Genomic DNA, 27,859 nt, shown 5'->3' with positions numbered 1-27,859 from the left:
GTTAGGGGAGCAGTCCTCAGGCATGGGCTGTGTGGTATGGAGAACGGTGCTTTCAGTGAGGTTAGCTCTCGGTGACAGCCTGGCACTGGGTCGTGATTCTGAGGAAACTGGCCCTTGATCAGAGGGCCTCCTTTTGTGCATGTGTGGCCTCCCTCATGTATGCACAATCTTCCTTGCAGGCTGCCTTTCCCGGGTCCCCAGCAGCAGGTGGGATTTTTATTGTTCCTGTGAAATAGCAGCCAATGATGGCAGTGTTAGCCAGGCACTTTGTGGCCCTCTGTCAAGCAGTACAAATGAAACACTTTGCCTCCTGTATTCTTGCTACTCTTGCAGCTGCACCACTTTGTCTATAGGACCTGGGGCTGCCAACTTTTAGAATGAGGTTGACTCAGCCAGTCGCACCTGGAAGGGGTGGATCAGAGAACAGGGCTTTCCTGTCTTGAGGAGCCAAAACGGGGGCAAACGTTCTGCTATTTGGCTGGCTCAGCCCTGGGCGCTGGTGTTCTCCTCCAGGAAGTGATGGTGGCTGTACCCATTTGCTGACAGAGCCCTAGACCCAGCATGATGCTGCATCCATCCATTGTGCCAACTGACTGTCCGGTTCACGCCTTCCCAGCCCTACTTCTGTAAGGGGAAGATCTGCGTCCCGTCTGTCAATGCTGCTTGGGAAAGGAGCCAAAGCCATGGCATTCAAGGCCCTTGCAGCACCCAGAGGAGCTCCATGGGTACATGGATGCTGTTGAGATCAGATTCCTGCCTGGGGGAGGTTGTCAGTATAGAAGGCCCGCAAATCTGGAGGACTTTGCACTGTGGAATGTTGTGACACCGACCGGAAATGGACTGTTCCGAACTGGCACCTCCAGCAGGCAGCGTTTACATCGCTGGGAAACAAATTCCCAGCAATACAAGGAGAGCATTGACGATGAAGGGATCACCAAGGAAGGGAAGAGGACAGGGGACAAGTAGGCCTGCTCCAAATTCTGAGTACGTGCAAAGGGCTGGGTGAGCACCTCCAAGTCTAGCTGTGAAGCACACCAACCTCTGGGGTCTGCAGAACTGGCCTTGATATCTCAGAAGCTCATGGTCCTTCATGGAATTCTACGTGCCTCCTACCTATGGGCTTGGGTGTACCATGAAGACAGCCTTTCCTGGGATGTTTTGGCTCTTCCACTTCTGCGTGCTAGGGGACTGGGGTACCTAGCAAAAACTGGGTTAAAGTGAAATGGACTCTTCCAATCTGGGGGGCAGTTCAGCAGCAGGGTGCAGGGACCTGCAGGTCAGTGCTTGTGATACTCCATCCCTAGTTACTACTTTATTTATTAATAATAATAATAATAAAAAGTGCAGCCTATTGCCTAGCCCCACTGCAGTTGGAGGTCAGGGGTCTGATTTCCATCCTCAGAACCAGTCCCCATGGCTTTGGTTCTGGGTCAGATCCCCCAGATGGGAGGGTCTATTTTCTGGTTCACACGTGGCTGTGATCATACTAAAGCAGCCACTGAAGAGAGATTTTTGCTCAAGGTGGTAGAAATCTCCCCAGGTTTCTGCCACATGAGTCCAAAGCAACACAAGATTCCCCTCTGTTTGGGGCTGAAAGCATGAGAGCATCAAATCCAACCCCTATAACCCTGCTGCCCCCTCCAACCCACTCCCCAGTATATACTGGCCTAGTGGACCCCTCTGCCTGGGAGAGTGGTAATTCCACATGGCAAAAGGAAGGGAGCTTTCCGCTCCTAGGCCTGCCCAGAGGTTAACACATGGGAGAGCTACCACTGTGATCAGCCTCCCATGCCCCATCCTATTCATTAATCACCCACTCAGATCAGTGCCTGCAAAAGTAGGAAACCATTTTTCACTGCCACCCCTGCCCGCCCACCCCTTCTCCTGCAGGGCCTGCCCCTCCCAGCAGCCTAACTCCATGTGGTCCTCTGGTCCCCTGGCATTTGCAGGCCCCTCTGGAAGAAGATTTTGTGCTGCCTTCACCTTGCTGCCATTTTTTGCCTCCAGACCTCCCCTGGTGGAGGAAGACTGTCTCTCACAGCACCATATGGCACCATCCCAGCATATAATGGAAGGGGAGGCAGAAGCCAGAGAGAGGTGTGTGAGGAGAACCGAGTTTTTCCTGCATGGAGCATGGAAACTGCTGTGGCATTTCTCTCTCTGCTGGAAGTCACAGCAAGGTGTATGCAGGCCCTTCTCCCACCCCAGGGTCCTGCTGCTCCATGAGGGAGAATTACAGAGCCCTCTTACCTGGGGAGCAGGCAGAGATGCCAGCATACTGCAGAAAGGAGACTCTTCCTGCTAACGTACGCCCTCAAAGGGGTACAGCGCAGTGAGGCCAGCTGCTCACCTCGGCTCTGGGGCTAGAGTCCTTCTCCAGCACTGCCCCTTGCCAATGGGCCATGCCCCGCAGCCACCTCTGTGAAAGGTGACAGCAGCTCTTTCTGTTCCATGCCTGCTACAGAGATTGCCACCACGGGGAGCCAATTAGTGCCAACTGCCATAGGGAAACTTTCCCACTAGGAGCTGGGCTGAGGCGACCAGCTCCCTTCATGAACGCCACCAGCAGCTATTCCTGAGCTGCAGTCCCTACTGCCCACGGCTGGCCTCAACATGGCCGTATAGCCACAATAAGCTCAGTAGCCTGTTCCCCCAGAGCCACCCAGTCCCCAGGCAAAGCTTCCCCCTGGGATGTCATGCCCTTCCCCCTAGTGACTCCACACTGCCTTGATGCATTCTGTGACAGTGGCTGGGATGCAGCCATGGCCTGGCTTGCAGCACGGTCCATGGGAATGCTTTGTGGTAGGGGGAACAAGAGCTGCTCGTTAATTAGCCTTCCCTCGCTGGAGAGCATCTACTCAGGTGCTGCAACAACGCACAACTCCTGCCTTTTAATTTCTTGTGAGTAATCACTCAGTCACTATTAAAAAAGCAAACAAGCCCCTCACCCGGCTGTTCATGCTCCTGGCTCTTAACCTGCTCCTCTATTCTAATTTGGCACTAGCAGCAGTTCCATAGCGAGAAGAGGAGTGGGATTGTGTTTACGGCACTGGGCTGGCAGTCATTGGGTCAATTCCCTGCTTTGCCCAAGATGCCTTGTGTGACCCTGGGAAAAATACTTCCATCTCTCCGTGCAGCTGATCCCTGTCTGTAAAATGGGGAGTCTGGCCCTTCCTTTCTGTCTTGTCCGTTTAGACTGTAAGCTCTTCGGGGCAGGGACTGTGTGTACACAGCACCTAGCACAATTGGGCCTTGATCTCACTTGTAGTGTCTATGTGCTATTGGAGTGGCAGTCCATTAGAAACCTAATGAATTCAGTACGTACTTGTTTGCCCTGCGATAGTACCTAGAGGACCCAGTTGAGTGTGGGGCCCGTATGGGGATAGATGCTGGACAAACACCTATTGAAAAGACAGTCTCTGCCTCAATGAGCTTACAACAGAAGTCAAATCTTGTCCGAGAAATCGTTTGCAGTGTTGGCCCAGCTTCACTAGTCCCTACAAGTTGGGCATTTTCTTTTCTTGTCATTTGCAAATCTCCAGCATCTTTAAACATTCTCTCCTAATGGAGAGCCTAGTGCATGAGCCTTGGATAAACCCACTGAGACTATGGGGCTTAACCATATGCCGAATGAATGTAATGTCCTTAAATGATTTGAGGCTGCTATGGTCTCAGAAACTCTCCATCTTTCTCAGGGATAAAGATTCATTTCTCTCTGCCCTTCCCTGTGTGTTTATTAATGATTTTCCAGGCCAGCCAAGTTATAAGGGTCAAGGCTGTTATTTCTGAAAAGATAGCTGTCAATCATCACCCTAGGGGCTTCCGCAATCCAGCCTGGTTTTCCTTCAGAAGGCCGAGAACTTGATCTTTTTGTGGTCTCCTGTAATGTCAATACTCAATGGGAACACCTTGCTGGTATAGGTCACAAGCGCCATGAGTTTGGAAGCTCTCTGAGAGGAGGCCCTAGATCATTAAACCACTGCGAAGTTTGGTAAAGTTGTCCGCCTCTTATTAAGTATTATTATCTGTAGTATTGTCATCCCTAGGAGCCCCAGTCATGGGCCAGCCCCACACTGTGCTAGGCGCTGTACAAACACAGAACAAAAAGATAGTCCCTGCCCCAAACAGCTGACAATCTCTGAGATGCTGTAGGGCAGGAGGGAGGTGCATTGGCAGAGCTGGGAAGGGGGCTGTGGGCTAGGAGTGGAAGGATGGGCTAGTGCACGAGCCTTGGGCATGGGTGCAGTTCTCTGCTCTGCTAGAGCCGCCCTGTGAGACCATGGGTAAGCCCCTCTGTGCTCTATGTGTAAAATGGAGATAACACTCCATACCTCGCAGGCATGTGGTAAGGCACTCAGATACGATTGTAATGGGGGTCATACAACTACCATAGGTAGGGTAAGGTGCATTGCCAGAGTTGTGCAGACTCAGCACAACAGGGGGTGCTGCAAATCCAGAGTGATGTGCATTGGGCAACCCTGCGAGAGCCACGGTTGGCTCAGGAGGACAGCTGTGGTTCAGGGTTGAGGTGCATGAGGGGAGACAGTGCCGCAGCAGGGAGTGCTGTAGACCAGAAGGGAGGTGCGTTGCCCAATCAGCATTTTGGGCTGTGACCTTTGGTCTGTGGCACTGAGGTGAAATAAGAATAAAACATCTGCAGTCTTGGGGGAGAGAGAGGCCAAGGAGGTTGAGGTGAGTGAGACCCAGCATTCAGGAGAGCTGGGGTTCGGCCATGAACTCACCTCTTCATCTGGACTTGCAAAACCAGAAACAATTTGCAAATGTTTTTAGGCTAAAGTTTGAAAAAAGACACAGTGGAAATCCCCCCTCCCCTCGAGCTCAAACCCCTTCAGCCAAGATGTCTCTGTCGGCCAGGGAAGGAAGAAACGTGACCAACAAGCCAAGCTGTGGGTGACAGCTGCTGAACGTTCCACCTAGTAAAGCAGAGCATCCTCTTCCCCGCAGATATTCCAAACTACAATGCACAATGCTAGAACAATACCACACAGGGGTCCTGGTCCATGGCCGAGGCTCCTAGGCACTTCAGGATTACAAATAAATAATAGGTTTCAGAGTAACAGCCATGTTAGTCTGTATTTGCAAAAAGAAAAGGAGTACTTGTGGCACCTTAGAGACTAACCAATTTATTTGAGCATAAGCTTTCGTGAGCTACAGCTCACTTCATTGATCCGATGAAGTAAGCTGTAGCTCACGAAAGCTTATGCTCAAATAAATTGGTTAGTCTCTAAGGTGCCACAAGTACTCCTTTTCTTTTTGCAAATAAATAGTATGTATTATAATAGCTTTATTCAGCACACGGATGTGTAAAATGCTTGTAAAGTGTGTGCACCTCCCCTTCTGGTGCTTAAAGTCCACTGAGGAGCTGAGGGTACTTGGGTCACCAGCTCCTAGTGAGTGTAAAGAACAGGTCAGCCGTCCCCTACAGGGAACATGACGGTGCGGTGGAATTCACAGCAAAATGACAAATCTGCATTTTTATAGCATGGCCTTTCCGGCCACGGAGCTTCACAAGCCTTAGCCTGCAAGGAACATTTAGTATTGTTATCGCCCTTTTACAGATGAGGAAACTGATACAGCAGGGAGGTGGAATGACAATACCAAGATCACACAGTAAACAAATGGCAGAGCCAGGCGTGGAACCCAGGAGTCCTGACCCCTACTCTTTCTCCTCTAAGGGCTAGAGCATAGTGAGTGTATTGTATTGTATTATAGGTTTCTAGCAGAGCCTGGGGAAGGCACCTGGGGGAAGACTCTATTGCTGAGGTAGCCAGACAAAGGCTGGCACCAAAATTCTTCGCTCCCATGCAGCCAACGGCGGGCCATGCCAGCTGGATCTTGGAGTCCAAATCCTAAATGAAACAAAGGAAATTCCCTGCTTAGTCAGTTCCCTGCACCAAGCCAAAGAATGGCTGCTGTAGTAGTGCTGGTGGAAGGTGCTGGCTGGACAGCCCTGGAAACTGGAGGCTTCTCTTTATCCCTAGAACATGTACACCATGGACATTGGCAAGGCAAGGTTCTCCTGTGCCGCCCTGCTAATAGGCATAAACTGCTGCAGGTCTGCTCTGGAAAGCCCTGTACTATGTAGTGCTGGGATGTCACACACACAAGCAGCTGCTTCTTTACTGACTTCTTGGCCTCTGCTAATTCTTGCTGCCAGTGGAAGATTCCCCCCTCCCCCACTCGCCCATAATGCCTTTCTCAAGCAGTCCTTTAAATTTGGCAGAGCCCAGGACCCCTTAAGAGGCCATTTTGCAAATGGCTGCTGCTTGCTGAGTTTTATGCTCTTCCTGCTGGTGTGTTTTCTTTGCAGCCATCTCGGTTCTCTTTCTTATCCTAGAGGAGATGCTGGCTTATCCTCACAGGCCTGTCCCATCCCTGGTGCCTCTGTTAAGATTGACTGTGAGATGTCCATTTATGGAACAGGCTGGGTTTTGTGATGAGGACACCTGTCTACTAGGAATGGGGCTGAGACCCACCAACCTGCAGCCTCAAAGGGCCAGCAAGCAGGAAGGAGGCAGACGTGTGGAGAGAGGAGCCATTGAAGGGCTAGAGAGGAGAGATGGCTCCTGATGGCCAAAGGGGTAAGGCTGCTATAAGGCAAACAGTGATCATCTAGTCAAAGTTTAATGTATTGAACGTACAAGCATCATCCTTGGCTAGCAATGCTCTTGCATAGCCCAGTCATGATCTTTAGACTCTTGCTAGGGTGGAAAGGGAAAGGAGAGGCTGAGGAGACCTGGAAAATGAGGGGGAAGAGAGGGATTTCTTTGTGATGAAGAGGAAAGAGCTTGAATTCCGATTGGAAGCTCTGTGGGGCATGGACTGTTTATTTGCTTTGTGTTTGTACAGCACTGGTACCATGGTGTCGTGGACCATGACTGGGGCTCCTAGGAGCTATTGCAATACATATAACAGGTGGGGGCTCGCCCTGCAACATGCTGGCTGCTACTCCTCTTCCCCCCCAAAAAATCCTCAAGTGGTCCCTGCTGCACAGATTGAATCACATCGGGACTTTTTTGCTCGAGAAAGATTCAACGCCCCGCCCACCAAAGGAAAGAGGAGATGAAATAACAGCACCAAAGTTCTTGCCTGGGGCAGGGAGGGGAAGCGAAGAGTTGTTGAGCTTCTGGCCCTGTTCTGATTGGTCCAGAACTGGCTCCTCCTCACCCTGCTGCCGTTTCATATACCAATTCCGCCGGTGCAGGCTCGGTGGCCAACGCACCATGTTGATGAAACTAGGCAAGGTCACTCCGTTGCAGGGATGGCTTTAGCGGGCGTTCCTGAGTTCACCTGCGCCACAGAAATCTGAACAGTGCAACCCGGTGCACAGGGGGGCAGTGCCACTCAGATTTGTGCCGACGGCCCCTGATGGAGGGGCTGCTGGGCCACACCTGAGTGGGGCTGCTGGGCCACACCTGAGTGGGGCTGCGACCCCATGCACCACGTTGAAATGCCCAGAGCGGGGAGCTGGGCCCAGCCTTGTGGAACCCACTTCTGCATGGTGAATGCAGGGTACATTTGCTTTCCGGCCCTGCCCTTCCTCCCCTCCCCTCGGCGCTGGACCAAGATCAGGGTTGCGATACCAGGGTGGAGGGCGACCCCTTCTCATGTCTGAGAAGAGCTTAGCAGAGTGCACCCATTGCATGGGGAGGCTCTGCACTCATTTACCTCCGAGGGGTCCTTGGCAGGCTCTTGTTCATTCCTCCGCTTGTTCACTACCCACCACCCTTCCGTGTTATTCCTTACCGTGCAGATCAGTTATTGGCACGGGATGCAACCGGCGGTTCCCAGTTGATTCCAAACAGCATCATTAGTGTGATAACATCCCCCTCTTAAAAGCCTTGAGATGGACCTTGGGGAGGTGCCACGGATAAAATAGTACAGGCAGCCTCAAAATTTTGTTCCTCGCCCTCGGCCTGGGGGGAATTGTGAAGGCAACTAGCAAAGCTGTGACATTTTCCAGAGATGGAGATAGTTGCTGCCCTGCTTTTAAAAATCCCTTGGGAAGTTGGAGTTGAAAGAATCTCATCTCTGGTTTGCCACCATCATAACAACTGACAACCCTGGTCCCCAGCAATGAGATGCCATTTGACAAAGAAAACAAGATCCCCAAAGACTCTGGATTTATTGTTTAAAATCTTTGACAAGTTCGTTAGTACGCCAGAGGCAGGAGCTTTACTGAGTTTGCAGCAGGGCACGGGAGGGTAGGGGGTGTTTACGCTGCAGCTGTAAGTGAGCCTCCTAGCCTGGGGCTGTGGACTGGCACTAGCATGCTGAACCTTCCTGTGTGGACGTTGATTTGATGTTGCAGCTGGGGCTCAGGCTCAGTCTCTCAAGGCTGGGTACAGAGGGAGAGAGACCGTCACTGCTTTGAAGAGCTTACAATCTAACTAGACAAGACTGAGAAAGATTGGGAGGAGAAGTGACAGGGCCAAGGTCACACGCAGCTCAGTGTCAGAAATAGGGATAGAAGCCAGCCTCAGGGTTGCTTTAATTACACAGCTGTAGCAACATCCCCAGAGGGCAAGTACGCCAGCAAGGGATTAATGGAGAGCAGCAGCATTCTGGCCATGTCCCCTGCCTTAGGCCCACCTTGATCACTCTGCTCCATGCCAAGGGAAAATGAGAGGGGTCATGTGGAGCCTGGTTATAGCAGTTTTACAGCGCTTTGCCCTGCTGGAGCACAGAGTCTAGCCTCATAGACGGCAGGCTATGGGTATTTGGGCTCCCATTGCTACAGCTCCGTGACCAACTCCGAGATCGTGCCACCCCCGAAGATGGGTCGTGGCTAGGAGCCCAGCAGCTGGGCTGTGAGTGGCAGATGGGTGATGGATATTGGCACTATCCCTACAGAACTACTGTTGTGTAAGCCACAGTAGCAGCTGAGTTAAATCTATGAGAGCAGCACAGGGCTATGACCACTGGTACCACTGCGGTCACAGCCGGCCGCTGGTCTCTAAGCCCCAGCCTCAAGATTGCAACTATCCACTCCCTAGCCATCACTGCGTGTAGGTTACAGCTCTCTCAGCCCTCATCAATGTGGCACTGAGGACAGCGAAGGGTAGAGAGCCGTCGTAAAGAGAGAGGTCGGGCAGATGGCAATAGAGGGAGAGTTATAAAGAGATTGTTCCTAAAACCCTAGGGGAGAATGAGAGCATTTATCACCTGAATCAACCAGGGACAGGCTATCAAACAAAACTAAAAAGAGATTCTAATTTATGGTGCACAGTAAAAGTATCCTGGGAACTGGTTATGAAGAAGAATTCATTCTCCCTCTGTCTCTGTGTATCTTTAAAGATGATAAACTACATTACGGCTCTTCCTTCTACCCACGAAGGCAGGGAAATACACTCCCTCTTAGAACTCTCTCCATCAGCTTCCTTTCTTGCCCCTACAGAGGCTGCTGAAAAACAGACCTTTGAGCTTTTGCTGAAGAGATCAAGGTCTCTGCTGCTGGGAACCAGGGACCTCCAGGCATGGGGTGGAGTTACCTTGTTGCCCAGGAGTTGTCTGGGTGTCGTACAATATGGCTCAGCGGAAAGCGCATATATTCTGATGAACAGGTTAAATCAGTGCATCTTTGCAGGTGTTTTGCACCTGCCAACAAGCGGCCAGATTCTCTAGTCGGGCTTAGCCAAAGCAAGACTCTTCTCGGCAGTGGCTGCCGTTGCTGGCCTGAATTTTTAACAAGCGATTTTGGTGCCTAACTTGAGACACCTTAAAAGACACAGGCTTTTCAGAGGGCAGCTGCCCCTTTTGTCTCATGTCAGGCACCTAAGGTCACTTCTGAAGATTTAACTCTGTGTGATCAACTCACGCCTGCAGCTGAGACGCAATCTGGAAGTCTACCTCCATGCTAGGTAATTAGCTGTGCTGTATTAACATAGCACCTCACCATCTTTAATACAGTTGCCCTGGTAACCCCGCTGTGAGGAAGGGAAGCGCCTTTATCCCCACTTTACACGCAGGATACAGAAAGACTTGCCCAACCTCTCCCAGGAAGTCTGTGATAAAGCAGGAACTTGAGCCAGGGGTCTCCCACACCAAAGACTAGCACCCTAGTCACTGGGCCATCCTGCAGCCTTGTGAGTTTAAAGGTGTCCGCTCTGCCAAGCTGAGCAGATCCCTTCAATAAAATTCTGCTGCCACTGTCCTGCTAGGAACCCTGCTACACCTTACTCGGCTGCATGCTGCTGCATTTTGTATAGACAGGGATTGGTTGCTGGTAGGAGGTGGAATCCAAGAGTCTTTAAGGAGCACAAAACCTAAATTCTATTTAAAAGTGCGAAGGCAGCCTTGGACTCGCCCTCTCTCGTCCTCCCCCTTAGCCACAAAGCCACTCTGCCAAGGGTTTGGGCTTTGATGGGCCTCAAAGCACAGAATAAAAGGCCTAATTACATGCTGACAGGTGAGGGCAGCTATGCTGACAGCTGCAAGGTGCCTTCTGCCCAGCTCTTCGGAAGGAAAAGCTTCCCACAGAAGGAGCCGTTTCTGTTTCATGTGCACAGTCGGTGGCTCCTGCAAAGGCTTCTTTCAAGTGTGTGTACAGGGGCCCATGTGCAGCGGACCTCTTCACCTCCAGATATTTATAGTCCAGGGAGGTTTTCCCCTTGGCAGTGCACCTGCTCCTTTTCCCCTCTGCCACTTTATCTGTCTTTCTTCCTCCTTCCCTCTTGTTATTTCTAAAGGAGGTGAGCGAGAGAGGACGGACGGCTTGAGCAAGTTTATCATGCTGCCAGGCCTCTGCCAGCTATTTATGGCGTGGCTGGGCACTAGGCACAATCTTGCCCATCAAGCTGGAGTCAGGTATTGCCTGCACGTGGCACAGGGCTTGGGAGATTCTCCAGCCCAAAGAGATGAGGGAGTCTCCATATTCCACTCTACTAGAGCGCACACCATTTCAGTAGGGAAATCTCTCCATAAGGGAGGAGGGGGGCAGGCTGCAGGGAAGTATGGCCTTATGGTTAAGGCACTGGATTATGGCTCAGAAGATCTAGGTTCTGGTTCTGTCAGATTCCCTGTGTGACCTTGTGCAAGTCACTTCCTTGCTCTGTGCCTCAGTTTCACCATCTATAAAATGAGATAACCCTTTCTTTGGCTGTCTTGTCTATTTAGATTGCAAGCTTTTCAGTGCAGGGAGTGTCCCTTTGTGTGTGTGTGTGTGTGTGTTCACAGTGCCTAGCACAATGGGGCCCTGATCTTGATGATGCCTAGGGCCCCAAATATAGTGCAAATAATGACAGAGTTAAAATGGTCCTGCATAACTGAAGTCAATGGGAGTTTTGCCACTGACTCCCATGGTGCAGGAGCCGTGAATTAACCTTTACCTCCCGAGAGCTGGGGTTCAACCCCTCATGTAGGGCTCAAGTGAAAAGGAGCTTGCCTGGTCCCTCCATGTACACATCACACAAACCCCTATGAGATTTGCCTGTGGCTGCGTGGGAGGCTCCCAAGCAGATGAGCAGGGTCAGGCCTGAGGGGCAGGAACACAGCTGTGCATGGGGATTCCAGGAGTGGAATACCATGGGGAGCGGCAGGGCAGGGCTGAGGAACAGTAACACAGCTGTGCATGGGGAGTCCAGGAGTGGAATACCATGGGAAGCAGCAGGGCAGGGCTGAGGGACATTGGCAAAGCTGTCCAGGAACTCAGGACGGGGATAGCTGGGGGTGCTGTAATGCCAAGGTGAGCAGAGCTGTGTGAGGGATGCTGCATTGGGCCAGACTCGAGCCAGTGCTGGCCATCCCTCACTTTCAGAGCACCAGCGCAGGGTAATGAAAGAATGCTATTAGCTGGAAGCTCTCTGGGGTAGGGGCCATCTTTTTGTTCTGTCTTTGTACAGCACCTGTGGCATGGCTGGGCACTAGGCACAACCCAGCCCATCAGAGCTGGAGTCAGGTATTGGAGGTGACTGGGGTCCCTAGGTGCTACTGCAGTGCAGATCATAATAATTATGGTGACAGACAGATCACAAAAGCAGCCTTTTTTTTTTTCTGACAGCCCCTTCCCCCCCTCCAATGCAGAGTTGAATTTTTATAGAAACTTTTTTCCCAGCATGCCTAGCTCAGGCTGGCCCTTTAAATTTGGCAGAGCCAAGCAGCTGTAGCCCGAATAGGGTTGTTTTGCATCAGGCTGCACCTTTCTCTTCTCCAGGGGTAAATAGCTGCTGTATTTTCATTTCCTTGTGAGGTTTCCCTAGGATTGGGTTGGGGGTGCTGCTGGGCAGAGGCTCCTAACCTTGTAGACATTAAAACCTCTTGCAGCATGTGGTGCTAATGCCGGCTGGAATTTTCCAAAGGGCCTAGCCGGGGCCAGGTTTTTGTAAGGGCTCAGTTCTCAGTCAGGCCCCTAAATAGGTGGCCAGATTTTTCCGAAGAGTCCGGCATGTCCAGGGTGCACGTCACTGTCACGGTGGAAGCTGCTGCGTGCTGAGTCCTCTGGGAGAGCTGGCTCCAGTTGTGGGGGCTTTGCTCTTTGGAAAATCTGGCCCCATTGTAATGGAGGACAGGAGCTACCTCAAGCAAAGAAAGGATTTAAGCCAAGAGAGTTAGTAGGAAGAGAGCCGCACCTTTCAGCAGATGCTTGGGGGAGAACAGAGAACCCTGGAGGAGAGGACATGGAGCAGCTTCAACTCTGGTTGAAGTCAGTGGGACGTAAGGAAACAGGAGGGGCTCCGCCCTGGGAGGGACAGTCTAGGAATGTGCAATTCTACTGGGGGAACAACATATAAGGCCCTGTCTCTGCACGACAGGTGAGATTTCAAGGCCCTTGGGTGTCCCGTTTGAAAGTCTTCTCCAGCCCTGCACCTGGGATCCCCACCCCAAGCCTTCCCTCCCTGGCTCCAGGGAAATGGCACGTCAGGCATCAACTTGTGCCTGGAAATTAAAACCTGATAAGAGGCTGGGGCCCTGCCAGCCACCTGGGGCGTCCAGTTTTTCACCAAGACTTCATATTAGAACTGAGATAATGAGAGCTCCAAAGTATTGCAAAAGTCACCAGCTGTCTGATGCCAAGCGGCTGAGCCGTACTTCTTGGATGTTCCCGGATTGACTTGCTGTAATGCCTTGTTTGTCAGGACATCTGGAAAATTCCCAGCCGTTTCCCAGCCTGTTGACAATGCAGCAGCTGCGATGGCTTGTGACAAGCCATATAAAGATCTCATTATCAGCCCTTCTTTTCTCTCCCTTTTCAGACTGCAGTTAAAATCCTACTGCTTGCACATGAGTCCTCCTCCATGCCTACAACACCCTACCCTACTTTCTGGGTACCCTGCACCCACGCCCTACCTGCTGGCCCAGGGGCTTGTCCAAAGCGGATGATCACTCAAACTCAAATCCTGCCCCCCTCCCATCCCCACCACTGGGGGCTTCTTTTCATTGGAGCATTAACTGCTGGTTTCACTCAATTGTTCCTGCTCCGTTGTCCCCTGTCCACACACAAAACCCCCTCCCTCATGTGCAGTAGGGCTAGTGCCATGACTTGGCTGGCATGGCGGGAGATATAGGCTAAAGCCTCCATGGAACCCAGGGGTGACTGTGTGTTACAGGTCCCCCTCTGCACCCATCTGCAGGGGACAGGTGGTGGTACAGCCCCCAGCTTTGGGGCCAGCGCACTTCAGCTCAAGCAGCAGCAGCTCATTCTTTTAGCTCTGCTGGGCCTCGGGTCAGTCCCCAGTGCGGCCGCTGAAAGGCTGGTTGTCCCACTAACTCAACCCATCTGTAGCATGTATGCAGGCTAGTACTGCAATACAGCACTTGAGAGCCGCCGGTCCTCCAGTGTCTTCCCACAATCCCTCCTGGGCCGTCCTGTCTTGCCATTCAAGGTCCAGAGGGCACTGGAACCAGTTGGGTTATGTGGGGTGTACAGGGGCAGGCCATGGCAAGTCCGTGAGTGTTGAAGCCAAAGTCGGTATGGGGAGGGGCACAGCCAGCTGATCCATACCTGTAGGCAACCACCTGCTCAGAGCTCAACCAGTGTGGGTTGGGGTGGAGGATTGACTCTGTCCCCACCCCAACCCTGGTAGAAGTCTCTTGTTGATACTGGGAAGAGGGGTTTGTTCTCTGTTGTGGTGCCAAGCGCCTCTCTTGGAGAAAGCGCAGTGATTTGTATCGGGAGCCCAACTCAGCCAAGGCCTTGTCTCTCTAACATGGCCTTGTTGAGACTCATTGTCTCTTTCAAGTTTCAGAGGAACAGCCGTGTTAGTCTGTATTCGCAAAAAGAAAAGGAGTACTTGTGGCACCTTAGAGACTAACCAATTTATTTGAGCATGAGCTTTTGTGAGCTACAGCTCACTTCATCAGATGCATACCGTGGAAACTGCAGCAGACTTTATATACACACAGAGAATATGAAACAATACCTCCTCCCACCCCACTGTCCTGCTGGTAATAGCTTATCTAAAATGATCAACAGGTGGGCCATTTCCAGCACAAATCCAGGTTTTCTCACCCTCCACCCCCCCACACAAATTCACTCTCCTGCTGGTGCTAGCCCATCCAAAGTGACAACTCTTTACATAATCAAGTCGGGCTATTTCCTGCATAGATCCAGGTTTTCTCACATCCCCCCCACCCCCATACACACACAAACTCACTCTCCTGCTGGTAATAGCTCATCTAAACTGACCACTCTCCAAGTTTAAATCCAAGTTAAACCAGAACATCCGGGGGGGGGGGGGGGTAGGAAAAAAACAGAGGAAACAGGCTACCTTGCATATGCAAGGTAGCTTGTTTCCTCTTGTTTTTTCCTACCCCCCCCCCCCCCCCGGATGTTCTGGTTTAACTTGGATTTAAACTTGGAGAGTGGTCAGTTTAGATGAGCTATTACCAGCAGGAGAGTGAGTTTGTGTGTGTATGGGGGTGGGGGGGATGTGAGAAAACCTGGATCTATGCAGGAAATAGCCCGACTTGATTATGTAAAGAGTTGTCACTTTGGATGGGCTAGCACCAGCAGGAGAGTGAATTTGTGTGGGGGGGTGGAGGGTGAGAAAACCTGGATTTGTGCTGGAAATGGCCCACCTGTTGATCACTTTAGATAAGCTATTACCAGCATGACTGTGGGGTGGGAGGAGGTATTGTTTCATATTCTCTGTGTGTATATAAAGTCTGCTGCAGTTTCCATGGTATGCATCTGATGAAGTGAGCTGTAGCTCACGAAAGCTCATGCTCAAATAAATTGGTTAGTCTCTAAGGTGCCACAAGTACTCCTTTTCTTTTTGTCTCTTTCAAGTGACAGTATGTTACGCTGGGCAAGGCAGTTACGAGTTCCTGGCTAGCTGTAGCGTTCTCTGCAGTGATGGTGGGAATGGCATTTTGGACCATATTAGCCTGTTGGTGCTGCTGCTAAAAGGATCTTTTTCGGACTGGAGTTGTCACTGCTCTCACCCTTTCCCTTGGACGCTGTGTGGATTGGACAGTTAAAAATGCTGAATGCAACACAGAATCATAGAATATCAGGGTTGGAAGGGACCCCAGAAGGTCATCTAGTCCAACCCCCTGCTTGAAGCAGGACCAATTCCCAGTTAAATCATCCCAGCCAGGGCTTTGTCAAGCCAGACCTTAAAAACCTCTAAGGAAGGAGATTCTACCACCTCCCTAGGTAACGCATTCCAGTGTTTCACCACCCTCTTAGTGAAAAAGTTTTTCCTAATATCCAATCTAAACCTCCCCCACTGCAACTTGAGACCATTACTCCTCGTTCTGTCATCTGCTACCATTGAGAACAGTCTAGAGCCATCCTCTTTGGAACCCCCTTTCAGGTAGTTGAAAGCAGCTATCAAATCCCCCCTCATTCTTCTCTTCTGCAGGCTAAACAATCCCAGCTCCCTCAGCCTCTCCTCATAACTCATGTGTTCCAGTCCCCTAATCATTTTTGTTGCCCTTCGCTGGACTCTCTCCAATTTATCCACATCCTTCTTGAAGTGTGGGGCCCAAAACTGGACACAGTACTCCAGATGAGGCCTCACCAATGTTGAATAGAGGGGGAAGACCACGTCCCTCGATCTGCTCGCTATGCCCCTACTTATACATCCCAAAATGCCATTGGCCTTCTTGGCAACAAGGGCACACTGCTGACTCACGCATACACGCATGCACTCACGCATGTATGGTCACACGCATGCAGCCGGGCACACATTCACAAGCATGCATTGCACCCACACATACATCAGTGTGCACACCTTTGTGCAGGCACACACACACAGATTCACACATGTTGAACTGCACACTCTCACATTCAGTCGTGTACAACTGAACAACTTGAAGCAAACATTGACAGGAGTGAAGGAACTGTGGGGCAGGATTCCCTTCTGTCAGCATGCATATACCCACTTTGTAGGGGTGTAAAATGACCCCTCAAGATGCCAGGAAGAGGAGAATTGGGCCCCAATCTGTTTGTTTTTTTTATTTCTGATCTGAAGCGGCACATTATTAACACACCTCATCAAGGGTACATCTTCTGGAGCAGGAGCATTTTCTTGAGCGCTTTGGGGGCCCAAGGCTGTGAAGGAAAGCTGAATCCTTGAAGCGCTAAGGTTAACAAACATAAGATTTTTGTTTTTCCTGCAGTTACTGATCAAGGAATGTTGTTTTGTTTTTTAAATGGAAGGAGAGAACGTTCCTGGTGGAGATTTTTGGAGCTGAACAACAGAGGATAAGCCAGCCAGCATGGGACCAACAGCATTGTAAGAGCAGCATGAGAAGATCTGTGCGGCAGATCAAACTGACTTGGAGCACAAAGGAGGTCGCGATGTAATGTAAGTACATAGGCACTGGTATCTCCACTGCTGCATTCTTACAGCGAGAAGCCTGCTATGCAGAGTGAGTCTGTCACCCTAAGGATACAAAATGTGACGCTCTTTATTAGGCAGGAGATGCTGAAATGTGTCCAATTAATGAGACATTAACAAATGGTGCAGCAGAAATAGAAGCTACTGACACTGAAGATATTAACTTCATCTTCCCTTCAAGCACTTTGATTAGCTGTGGCCTAAATGATCAGCCAGGCGGGGTCTGGTTCCCCTTTGCGCAGGCGTCTGTAAAATGTGAGCTTACAAAATGAAGCCGCAGGCGCTGATCAGTGTATTTACACCTCTGCCTCATTGGTTTGCACATGACATGGTGGGGAGGGGAACAGCTAAAGGTGCAAGGGCTTGGACCTGCACTTGCAATTCAAAGGAGGATGCATAATCAGAGGCATGGGTTTCATACCTGCTAAAACGTGCCCCCCCCCCAATTCATCCCTCTCTGTGCATTAGATTTTATTGTACATTTGCAGTGGTGCGTTTGGGAGTCGCTGAAACACGCCCTTGAAAAGCGTAAGTGATCCACAGACCACCTTGCTTTGCGAAAACGATCCCTTGTTTTAAAGCAATGAGGGCATTGTTTTCCCACTGTGTCCCTCCCAAAAGGTCTCAAACTCTAAAGGTACAGCCTTTATTACTCTCCTCCTGTGTCTGTTTCAGAAGTTGGGGCATGTCTGATGCCTCCTGTAGCTGGAGATATCAAGCCATGTACATCCCGTGGTGTCATTCCACTGAATGTGGCCTGATATTGCTCACCACCATGTGGCACTGTGGTCTGGTTCTTACACACAGGCTAAGCAGAATCGATGTAGGTCAGTATGTGGATGAGATCTCCAAGAAATATCTAGCTTGCTGCAGGAAATGGTATTGGCAATTGTCTTGAGTCAATTGTTAAAGGCAATGGGTTGATCTAGGTCAGTGGCTCTCAAACTTTGTTACTGGTGACCCCTTTCACATAGCAAGCCTCTGCATGTGACCCCCCTTATAAATTAAAAACACTTTTGTATACATTTAACACCATTATAAATGCTGGAGGCAAAGTGGGATTTGGGGTGGAGGTTGACCACTCGCGACCTCCCATGTAATAACTTCACGACCCCCTGAGGGGTCCCGACCCCCAGTTTGAGAACCCCTGATCTAGGTGCTCCCACTGGACAAGACATAAAATCACAGCCCTGAATGTTGGCTGTTAAAGATCCCCTGGCCCTTTTGTCCGAGGAGGGGTGTTCTCTGACATCCCAGCCAAATTCTAATACATTCCTTGAGCTTCAATCCTCTGTGCAGTCTCAGCTGGATACTGTCTTCTTAGCTTCCTGTTCCAAACTGTTATGTAATGTTGCTGTATGCCATTAAACAGCTGCCCTGTTCCACCCAAGAGGTGGCTTGTGATTCAGTGGTAGGTGAATTGACTCCTCTATGTCCCTCTTACTTAAGAGAGTTGGTTAATTGTTCCTAAACTTTGAGCAAATCAGATCAAAAATGTTACAAAGAAGCATTCCAGTTTTCATGAAATGAACCTTCACAGAAAAGTCAATCAGAATAAAGACAACCCTAGAATTTTCCCATGTTGCCAACAAAAGACCTGGCAGTTGTCAGACCAGATACAAAAGCCCCATATAGAGTAAACCCACCCCCAACCCTCTTGGAAAGCTGTTAAACACAGGAAAACCTTGTGTATTCCTGAAATGAGCCATTAAACAGATCCAGCTAACAGGTGTTCCTTTAAAAGGGCCTCCTAAGCTCTCAGAAACAAGGGGAGCGGGAGTGCTTGACTCTAATCATACACCGAAAGCATATTCATTTTCACAGTAGGATGACAGGCTGCCTTGTCCAAAAACCCAGCATACCACAGGAAGTGTGTGTTTTTGTAGGCGCTGTTACAAGCAGGACCAAATGAAAAGCCAAATCTCAGCCTTTCTCTTCTTGCAATTCCATAATCTAGTTTGGAATATTATATTACTCCCGACTCCCATCTGCTTTTGTTTAGTGCAGTGCTATTTATTCCCTCCTCCTTCCCCGTCTCCAATTAAATTAGTCACTAAAATCCAGTGCATTAGCTAGTAACGTGTCCACCTTCTGCTGTGTGATTTCCCTGGGTGCTGCCCCAGCGGTTTGTTGTTGCTTAAATCGGTGCATTGCAATGTGGCATGTTCCATTTTTGCAGTTGGGTCTAGTGGCCGCGGAAAGGCACTCGGGAGACCTGGGGTCTATTCCCAGCTCTGTCCTTTCCCCTGCCTGGGCTTCTATTTCCCCTTCACCCTTTGGCTGTCTTGGCTATTTAGACCGAGAACATCTCTTGCTGTATGCATGTGCAGCGCTTAGCACAATGGAGCCTGGTCTGTGCCTGGGGGCTGGTGTGCGTTAGAGAAGCCGTGGGGCTGCTTCATTGGTTGGGGAGACTGTAAGGAACCCCGCTCCGGTGGAAGAGCAGCAGAGATGGAGTAGAGCTCTGACACGTGGCTTCCCCCCCTCCCCGGTGCGTCCCTTTTCTCCCCGTCACACCCCCTGTGCCAGGGCAGGACTAGGGCAGCTGCCACAGGAGTTAGTTTTGACACCAGGGGGGTTCCCCTAGGCTGCGGAACTCTCTGCTATCTGACAGCCAGAGTCTGTCTGTCCCCTTTGCAGTGTTTGTGTGGCACAGGTGACACCAGAGCAGGTTGTCTCCCTTATACAGGTTTCAGAGGAGCAGCCGTATCAGTCTGTATCCGCAAAAAGAAAAGGAGGACTTGGGGCACCTGAGAGACTAACAACTTTTATTTAACAAATAAATTTGTTAGTTTCTCAGGTGCCACAAGTACTCCTTTCCCTTGTACATGGTTCCATTGCAAGAAATCGCCATTTACTGGAAACATCCCTCTCTTGGTGTGTCCCATGAAAAACATCCCCCCTCTGTGCGAGTCCTCCCAGCTAGCCGTGTGTCTTGCAGCATTTGCCTGTCAAGCTTTTATCCCCGTCGGTGCCACTAGTGCAGAAAGCAAATGACTCAGCTCTGATCAAAGATTGACTAGTCGATGGGAGGCTACAAAAGCTTTGCAATGTTTTTAACCAGGATTAAGCCCCAGTCCAATATGGTGGTCCCTATGTACAAATTTCCCAGGCCAGCGATGGACTCGTGGACCGGTAATCCCCACAAAAACATGCCGCACTCGAAGAAAGATGTAGAATCATCAGGTGAGACTCACAATGGACTTCTGCACTGTTCTCTCTGATGCCGACTGCCTAGGGATTGCCACTTGGCTGATTTGGCCGCTTGGATTTGGCTGAAATTCGGCACCATTGTGCAAAGCAGAGGCACCACTTAAACCCTATGTTAAGGACTCACATGGTGCACATACTTTGTGCTGACTCTCGGACTACAGCACCTCATAAACATTTGCAAATACCCTGTTTCTAGTATTTAAAAACAGAACACAAAAAGCAGCTAAGCCCTACAGTAAAGGTGGGGCCCTAAGACCATGTGCAGACTACGGATCTGCTCCAATTACAATTACATGTACAAGGGAAAGGAGTACTTGTGGCACCTGAGAAACTAAACCCCGGTTTCACACAGTGATTAGCTCCAGCTCTGCACCAGTGCAAGGTCTTGGGTATACGGCGACAGCTGCCCTATGCAGAGCTGGAGCTAATCACTGCGTGAAAGTGGGGTGAGCAAATAACACTGGGGGGTCTCTTGGTGCAGCTGCAACAAACAAGGGCTGTGTTTGAGGCAAATGCCCTGTGTGGTACAGGCCTAAAACTAGCAGGCAGGTGTATTCATAGCCATGAGCTTCACTAACAATCCAGCTGAACGCTGCGCTTAACGTATGCGTCAGGCATGCAGCCGTTCCGTCACCCCCCTCAACTCCCAACTGGGGCCACCAAAGCTGTTTAAATGCATTTCTTTCCCCTCCTCCCCCCTGCCTGTGGTTCTCCTTTTGTTTTTGCTCTCGCCCTTTGTGTATGTGTGTATTGATTTCCTGCTTGCCGCCAGCTGCAGTTCACTCCTGGTCCTGTTCCCTCTGCTTGGCTTTGAGTGCAGAGAGCAAGGCAGCCTCAGCCAGCTGTGACCTCCACCACAGATCAAGGCGGGCCATTCGATAGGCAGGTCTGGGTCTTCGGTTAGTCTTCATGACCAGCCAAAGGGGATTGAAAAGAGAGGGTGATGCCAGCAGGCGGGAATGTAATGGCCAGCTCTGGAGGGGAAGCGCCAGTCATAACTGCCTGCCCATCCTCTACAGCGCCCCTGGGGTCTGCCAGTCGTCATAACTTAAGGGGCAAATCCTCCAAAGGTGCAGAGGGCCCACGGGAAGCACAACTCATGTGGTACTGCTGCATGTGGAGGACAGGAACTGGAAGTCCTGCCCCACAGAGCACAGCCTTGAATGCTGTCGTGGGGGAGGAACTGGGGCAGGTGGATCCACCACTGTGCAGATTCATCAGTCATTTTCTCTGGCCATGGAGGTGACTATACTATTGATTGGTGTTACAGTCACTGTCTGAGACCACAGCCCCGTTATTCTGGGTGCTGTGCAAACACATTGTAAGAGACAGCCCCTGCCCCAAAGAGCTTACAGTTTCAATAGACGACACAGAACAGAGTGGAGGGGAAACAGCTTGGTCACGCAGCAGGTCAATGTCAGAGATGGGAACAGGACCTAGGTCTCCTAGCCCAGGTCACACTGCTTACAAACCATAGTAAGGGGTTTCCTTTCCCCACATGGTCCTGCCTGTAAACTCTTGGGGTCTGCATTGTGCATAAAGCACCACACGCAGCTGTGATGCCAAAGGGGTGAATGAACGCCCCGATGATGATGATAGCATGAAGCATCCTGAACGGTTGACTCCCAGAGCCAAGCACACGTTTACACACTAAGGGGGAAAATGCTTCCTTCCATCTCTTCCTCTCCCTGACCCCAAAAGCTGCAAGGCTGGTCCCTTTTTGCACAAAGGGAAAGAAGAAATCTCAGTGCGCAGCCAACCAGAGCCTGATTTTACAAGGCACTAAAACCAGCAAGCCCCATGTAGTCAAACAGGCTCTGCAGCATCTCTGTAAATCAGGCTTTAACCTTGGATATGCATGTAGGGCTCTCCCATCTCTGATCCTTCATAGCTTAACTCCTTCTCTAGTTCCTCTCATTGGTAGGGTCCCACCTCTGTCTATTTTCCCCTCTTCCTTTGCTGACAGGGTCTCCTTCCTTCCCCTCTCACATATTCAGGGCCGTGTTCTATATCAGCAACAGGCCTTGGGTAAAAGGGGGCGGGGGTGATTTAATAGGGATAAGGCTGCATTTGCATAGATGTTATTAAGAAGTTGCCTGAGCCCATTCATCTTTGCAAACCTCAACCACCCACATCGTGTTTGTCAGCTGACGCTATCATAACTCTCGGAGCCCATTTCCAATCTCCGAACTGGCTTTCAGACACAACATTGAGAGCCAATAAAATCCAGCTTGTGAAGTTTAAAGAGTCAGAGCTATTACAGGAGCTGGGATGGTGGTGGAAATATATAGCAACAGCTGACGTGTGTGTATGTGTGTGGGGGGTTGTTTTTGCGATGCTCAGCGCAGATGCTGGGGATGCGGATGCCAATCTCACTGCATCATCTCTCTGCTTGCAGTGAAGACCAGGCTGGTGATGGGACAGAGGCACTGGGGTATTTTTAGCTACCTAGGCAAGTTCAGGGTGGGGATGCTCTTGCAGAAAATACTAATGTGTCCCTCTTGATTTTGTGAGGTGAGGTGAGAACAGAGCCAGCTGACTGCTGGAAAATGAAAATTAATTCTGATTCCAAACAATCGGTTTCAGCACACTTGCACCCTGTTATCAACTGCCTGGCTCATCAGCAGAGTCTGAACTCCTCACTTCCAGTGCTAAAAAGCATGAATCTATCCCACTTGAACTAATTCACTCCTTTAGCCAGCAGCTATAGTAGACTCCTACCCTCTCATATGGACTGGGCATGAAATAGAGACAAGAGCAGGTTACATCTTATTCCTCAGTCATGAATATTAAAGTGGACAGGTCTCATGAATATTTGGGGACTGGCTGTTCTTGATCCAAACACTGCTATCCTAAATGAGGTTATTTAAATTCCCTTTTGCGGTAGTACATTCTATGCTATTAGAACTGGTCAGAAAGCAGAAAGGGGAGTTTTTGCAAAAATGTGAATGAAGTTTTACTTTCATTTTTCATTGATATTTCATTGCTGTGTAGATTTTCTGATCAGCTTGCTTTGCTGTCTGTTTTTTTTTTTTAATTTTTAAAAAACTTCACTTATGTGGAGGAAGAGCTTTGAATGGATGGCAATGGGAACAGAGACTGGGGATTTAGGGGTGTGGGGGCAGGTGGCAATGAGGGTAAAGACTAGAACTTGTCAAAAAACCTGAATTTCAAAAAGCGGAGGGTGGCTGGAAAAATTGAGACAATTTTTAGTGAAATATTCCCTGTTTTTTGATCAACTATAGAGCTGGTAAATGTTTTTTGTTCTTTTGTTTGTTTGTTTTTGTAGAAATTTTGAAAAATGGGGAAAAAAACAAAAAAACCTGTAATTACATTTTTTTCCTAGATATGGTCTTGTGGTTGGGCATTGGATTGGGACTCAGGTGATCTGGCTTCAATTCTCAGCTCTCCAACTGACTTCCTGTGTGACCTTGGACAAGTCACTCTCTCTGTGCCTCAGTTTCCTCACCTGTAAAGATGGCCATAATAATCTTTCCTTCCTCCTACCCTCCCTCTGTGCTGCTCATTTAGACTGTAAACTCCTGGGGACAGAGACTCTCGCTCGCTATGTGTATGTACAGCACCTGGCACAGCAGGGCCCCAGTTTCTCTTAGGGCCTTGGCTGGGGGCTATCATAACACAAATATTAATAAGATGTAGGATGTGAATGATAAAAATGAAGTTGGCTTCCAAAATGTCATTGTAATTCCAGTGTGGGGGGGCATATGGCCAGATACCCTCTTCAAACAGATGACAAAATGTGGGGTAACTATTGTGCGTTTATTTTTTGGAATTGCTCATTTTAAAAAAACAGGATATTATATTAAGCATTTATGACCATGGAGAAGCACCCTCTACTGCCAGGTACTGACTTTTCAATGCCCCCTTGAACAACGAACTTTGATAAATCAATTTAATGTTGTTATCAACTGCAAAACTGAATAAACAGGAGACATTGGGGGGAATAAATGCATCTCCAACTAGAGCAAATCCTGAAATGAAGGGTGGGGGTTGGCTCCACCCATGGTGGTTAAAGAGAGAGGGTGAGTCTCTGGAAAGAGAAATAATATGTGGAAAATATGCTTCCACTGTGCGGAGAAACTTCATGGGAATGAAGGAGATTTAAAGGGACACTGATGAGAAAAATCATATATTCAGAGTCAAATCCTGAGCATTGTAATTAATAGTACCTGAGATTGTTAAACTGGAAAGGGTTTGAAAACATCCTATATGCATCTCACTATTCATGCTGCTGATTTAATTTTTTCAGTTCTCTCAGACAGTAACACTCAGGGTGGGTTGTCAGTGGGATTTGACCCATACCTTTCTGTCCAAAGAACAAATCTCACTTGAGCTAAACAAGCCACTCCTTTAGTTGATAGCATAAAAAGGTTGTTATGCTTTAGTGAATCCACCAGCAGAGGGGTTTACTCCTGGGGGTATTCTGTGCTAAAAAATTAAAAATTCTGTGCATAATATTTTAAAATTCTGCAAATTTCATTTGTCAAAATAAAACTACATAATCATGCCAGTTTCAATTATTTTGGTAAATTATTTCAAAACACCTGTCAGCAAGTATGTCTGTAACAATACAGACACACACAAACTCCCCCAGGAGTAGAGTGTTGAAGAAACCCCTATGACAACCCAGTTCCTGTTTCTCTGCCCCGCCCAGCCAAGGGGCCAGACACCCACAACCCCTCCCCCTCAGAGCCCAGCCACAAGGCCCCCCCAGCCAATACACCTGAACCCCTTTCCCCCCAAAGTCCAGCCGCGGGGCTCCTCTAGCCCAGATACCCAGACTCCCTCACCCGAGCAGTGTCTTCTATGTGTGAGCCGGGCTCTGCTGGGTTCAGTGGCCCCTAGTGACAGGTAGAAGCACTGCAGCCCATTTCTCTGGTGGGGAAAGGACATTCTGCGCGCAAGTTAATTTCTGCAAATTTCTGCAGTGCGCAGTGGCACAGAATTCCCTCAGGAGTAGGGCTTGCAACACACACTGTGCTACTGTGAGTTTCACCAGTCTCATTTTCTTGACTGCATGTTCAGAAAACTACAGGGATATTATTTGTCTGTTCAAATCCTGTGACCATGTGGGATTGCTGTAACTCTGCGCGCAAGTGCGGCAATTGCACGTGCAAATGATCAGCTAGACCAGTGGTTCTCAATCAGGGGCACAGGTACCCCTGGGTATGCAGGTGTCTTCCAAGGGGTAAGCAACTCATCTAGATATTTGTCTAGTTCAGTCAGGACACCCCTCTCCCCCATCCTCCCAGGGATTGCAGGACAGGTTTAAGGGGGGGTCGCAAGCGCATGGCCAGCATTAGGGGGTGGCAAACAGGGCAACTGCCTGGGGCTCCACACCACAGGGGGCCCTGCTAAGTAAGTTACATGCTTCAGCCCTGTGTGGCGGGGCTTCGACTTCGGGTACACTGAAATGTAAGCACAATATTGATATTCTAATTGATTTATTTTATAATTATACAGTAAAAATGAGAAAGTCAGCAATTTTTAAGTACTGGTGTGCTGTGACACTTGTATTTTCATGTCTGATTTTGTAAGCATGTTGTTTTAAAGTGAGGTGAAACTTGGGGTACGCAAGACAAATCAGACTCCTGAAAGGGGTACAGTAGGCTGGAAAGGTTGAGCACCACTGAGCTAGACCTCTAACTGGGCATTTGCAGGTTTAGCTACTGCATTTAAAGATAGAATTGGGATCAGTGTGGGTGTGCAGTTCTGAATATCTGCATCTGGCATTAGACTGGTTAATTTCATTCTCGTCCATCACACAGGCTGGGATGCTTTCCCTATCCTTAGCTTCCTCTGCTGTTGTTCCCCAGAGTTGTTGAGGGCTGGGATAGGAGCACTGGGCTTTCCCATGGCAAGTATCCATTTCTTAGGTTCTAAGGCCAGAAGGGACCAGCAAATGGTCTTGTCTGACTTCCTGTATAACAGAGGCCCACCGATTCCTGCAGCTAGCCCAATAACTTGTGGATGAGAGTGAACATAGCTTGACGTAAAATGGCAAATTTACTACATCTCTTGGAAGTGGTTCCAGTGGTTAATTACCCTCCCTGCTAAAAATTTGAGTCTTCATTCCAGTTTGAACTTGACTGACTTCAACTTCCACTCATTGCATCTTGTTATGCTTTTGTCTGACAGATTAAAGAGCCCTCTGGAATCAGATACCTTCCCCCGGGGAGGTAATTATAGACTGATCAAGTCACTTCTTAACCTTCTCTTTGATATACTAAAGGCTCTACCCGTCACCAGTTCCGTAGGGCCCCATCCAATCTCCATTTTAAAGTGGCACTTGCATTTGTTTTATTTGTTTTCCAGTGACAAGCTAATTTCAGGAAGGGCTGGCCAGAAAACAACTATTTTAGATTGTGAAAAATTTTGAGGTTTTGACATTTGTTTCATTCCAATGTGGAACAAAAATGAGAGCTTTCGAAAAATGTTAGTGAGAAAACGGAAGTGGAGATTTACCACCCCAGAATAACCAATGGCCTAGTGGTTAGGGCCCTCACCTGAGACGTGGGGTATTTGGGTTCAGCTCTCTGCTCTGAATCAGGGCTCCTACCGTCCAGGTGAATGCTCTAAGCATTGGTGAACTGGCTATTCTGGAGTGGCTGTCTCTCTTCAGTCAAAGCAGACATGTTTTGACGAACCATTTCCGTTTGGATGAAATGGCATTTTTTTGACTGCAGAAAGGCTTTGTTGACGTTTTTTACGACCTGCTCTAATTGCGGGGGCCTGTAACTCCAATGACCTGATTTGCACCTGCAGTCATATATAAGTGGAAGCAGATTTGCACTGGAACTGAATTTGCAGGCCCGAGCTTTGTGAATACAAATTGTGTTTGCAAATGGAAAAGCCTCACTTTGGAAAATGCCCCCTATATGTGTCTGGCTTTAAAAGCAGGCATTTCCCAGCACGTTGCTTGCAACAAGCTGAGCTCAGAATGAGATTTGAATGCCCAGATAGCTGAAATGGTGAGACTTTTTTCACATTCACAGCAATACCTAAGTTCCCATGGCAATGAAGAAACTCTCTCTCTCACACACACACCAGATTTAGGCATAGAAAGCTGGGCTACATTCCAGGAGAATGGAACCCAAGCAGCTCATCAGGTTTTACTCAAAGAAGCAAGGGGTTTTAGCAAGAACTTCACAAACACAGCACATTTCTAGGTTTTACAAATGATAAAAAAATACCCCAACTCTTAATATCTTACTCTTTGTGTTTATGGCTGCTTAAGACACACAAAATAAAAGCAGCACCACAGCAAGCCAGTTATTTTTGCCACCTCTCATCCCGGGTCCCAACACTTAGCTATAAACTGTACCAAGGAGCAAAGGGAGGAGGTGGGAGTGGGCAGAGTCATCTCTGTGGAAGCTCCCAGGTTCGCTGTGTGGGACAAGTGGAGGGGCTTCATTTGAGTGCCTAGAGGACGGGTGGCTACATCAGGAAAAAGGAATAAAAGAGCCATTGGCCTTAGCTCTAACTGGCTCCTTTGTTGGCAACTTCAGCAGAGAGGCTGAGGAATGAATGGGTCCTGAACTCCATTCTCAGGACTTAGAGGTAGCTGACCTGCAGTCAAGTCAAAATTGAAACATGTAGACAGGGCGATGGCTGGGAAGTTTGCACTGGGTAGTGTGCTCTGTAGTGGATAGGGGAACATCCTGGTAGTCCGGAGACCTGGTTCTAATCCGAACCCTGCTAGTGACCTGTTGTGTGAGCTTGTGCAAGTCCTTTCCTCTCATCCTTTGTCTGTTTAGACTGTAAGCTCTTTGGAGCAGGGGCCGGCTCGTAATGTACGCATGTACAGCATCTAGAACAAT

General features: G+C 49.3%; 1 protein-coding gene across 4 annotated transcripts in view; it reads left to right on the top strand.

The window, feature by feature from the left end:
* The window catches only part of MLN (motilin), a 258,217-nt gene that overhangs the window by 115,952 nt on the left and 114,406 nt on the right, over positions 1-27,859 (top strand). For all 4 annotated transcript variants that reach the window (XM_075121883.1, XM_075121881.1, XM_048826698.2 and 1 more), the window contains exon 2: positions 16,625-16,772. The gene's annotated coding sequence lies outside the window, so the exon portion shown is untranslated. The remainder of the gene's footprint in view (positions 1-16,624; positions 16,773-27,859) is intronic.

This window comes from Caretta caretta, chromosome 21 (genome assembly GCF_965140235.1).
Source record: "Caretta caretta isolate rCarCar2 chromosome 21, rCarCar1.hap1, whole genome shotgun sequence".
Classification (NCBI taxonomy): Eukaryota; Metazoa; Chordata; order Testudines; family Cheloniidae; genus Caretta; species Caretta caretta.
This window is presented reverse-complemented; position numbering and strand designations above follow the sequence as displayed.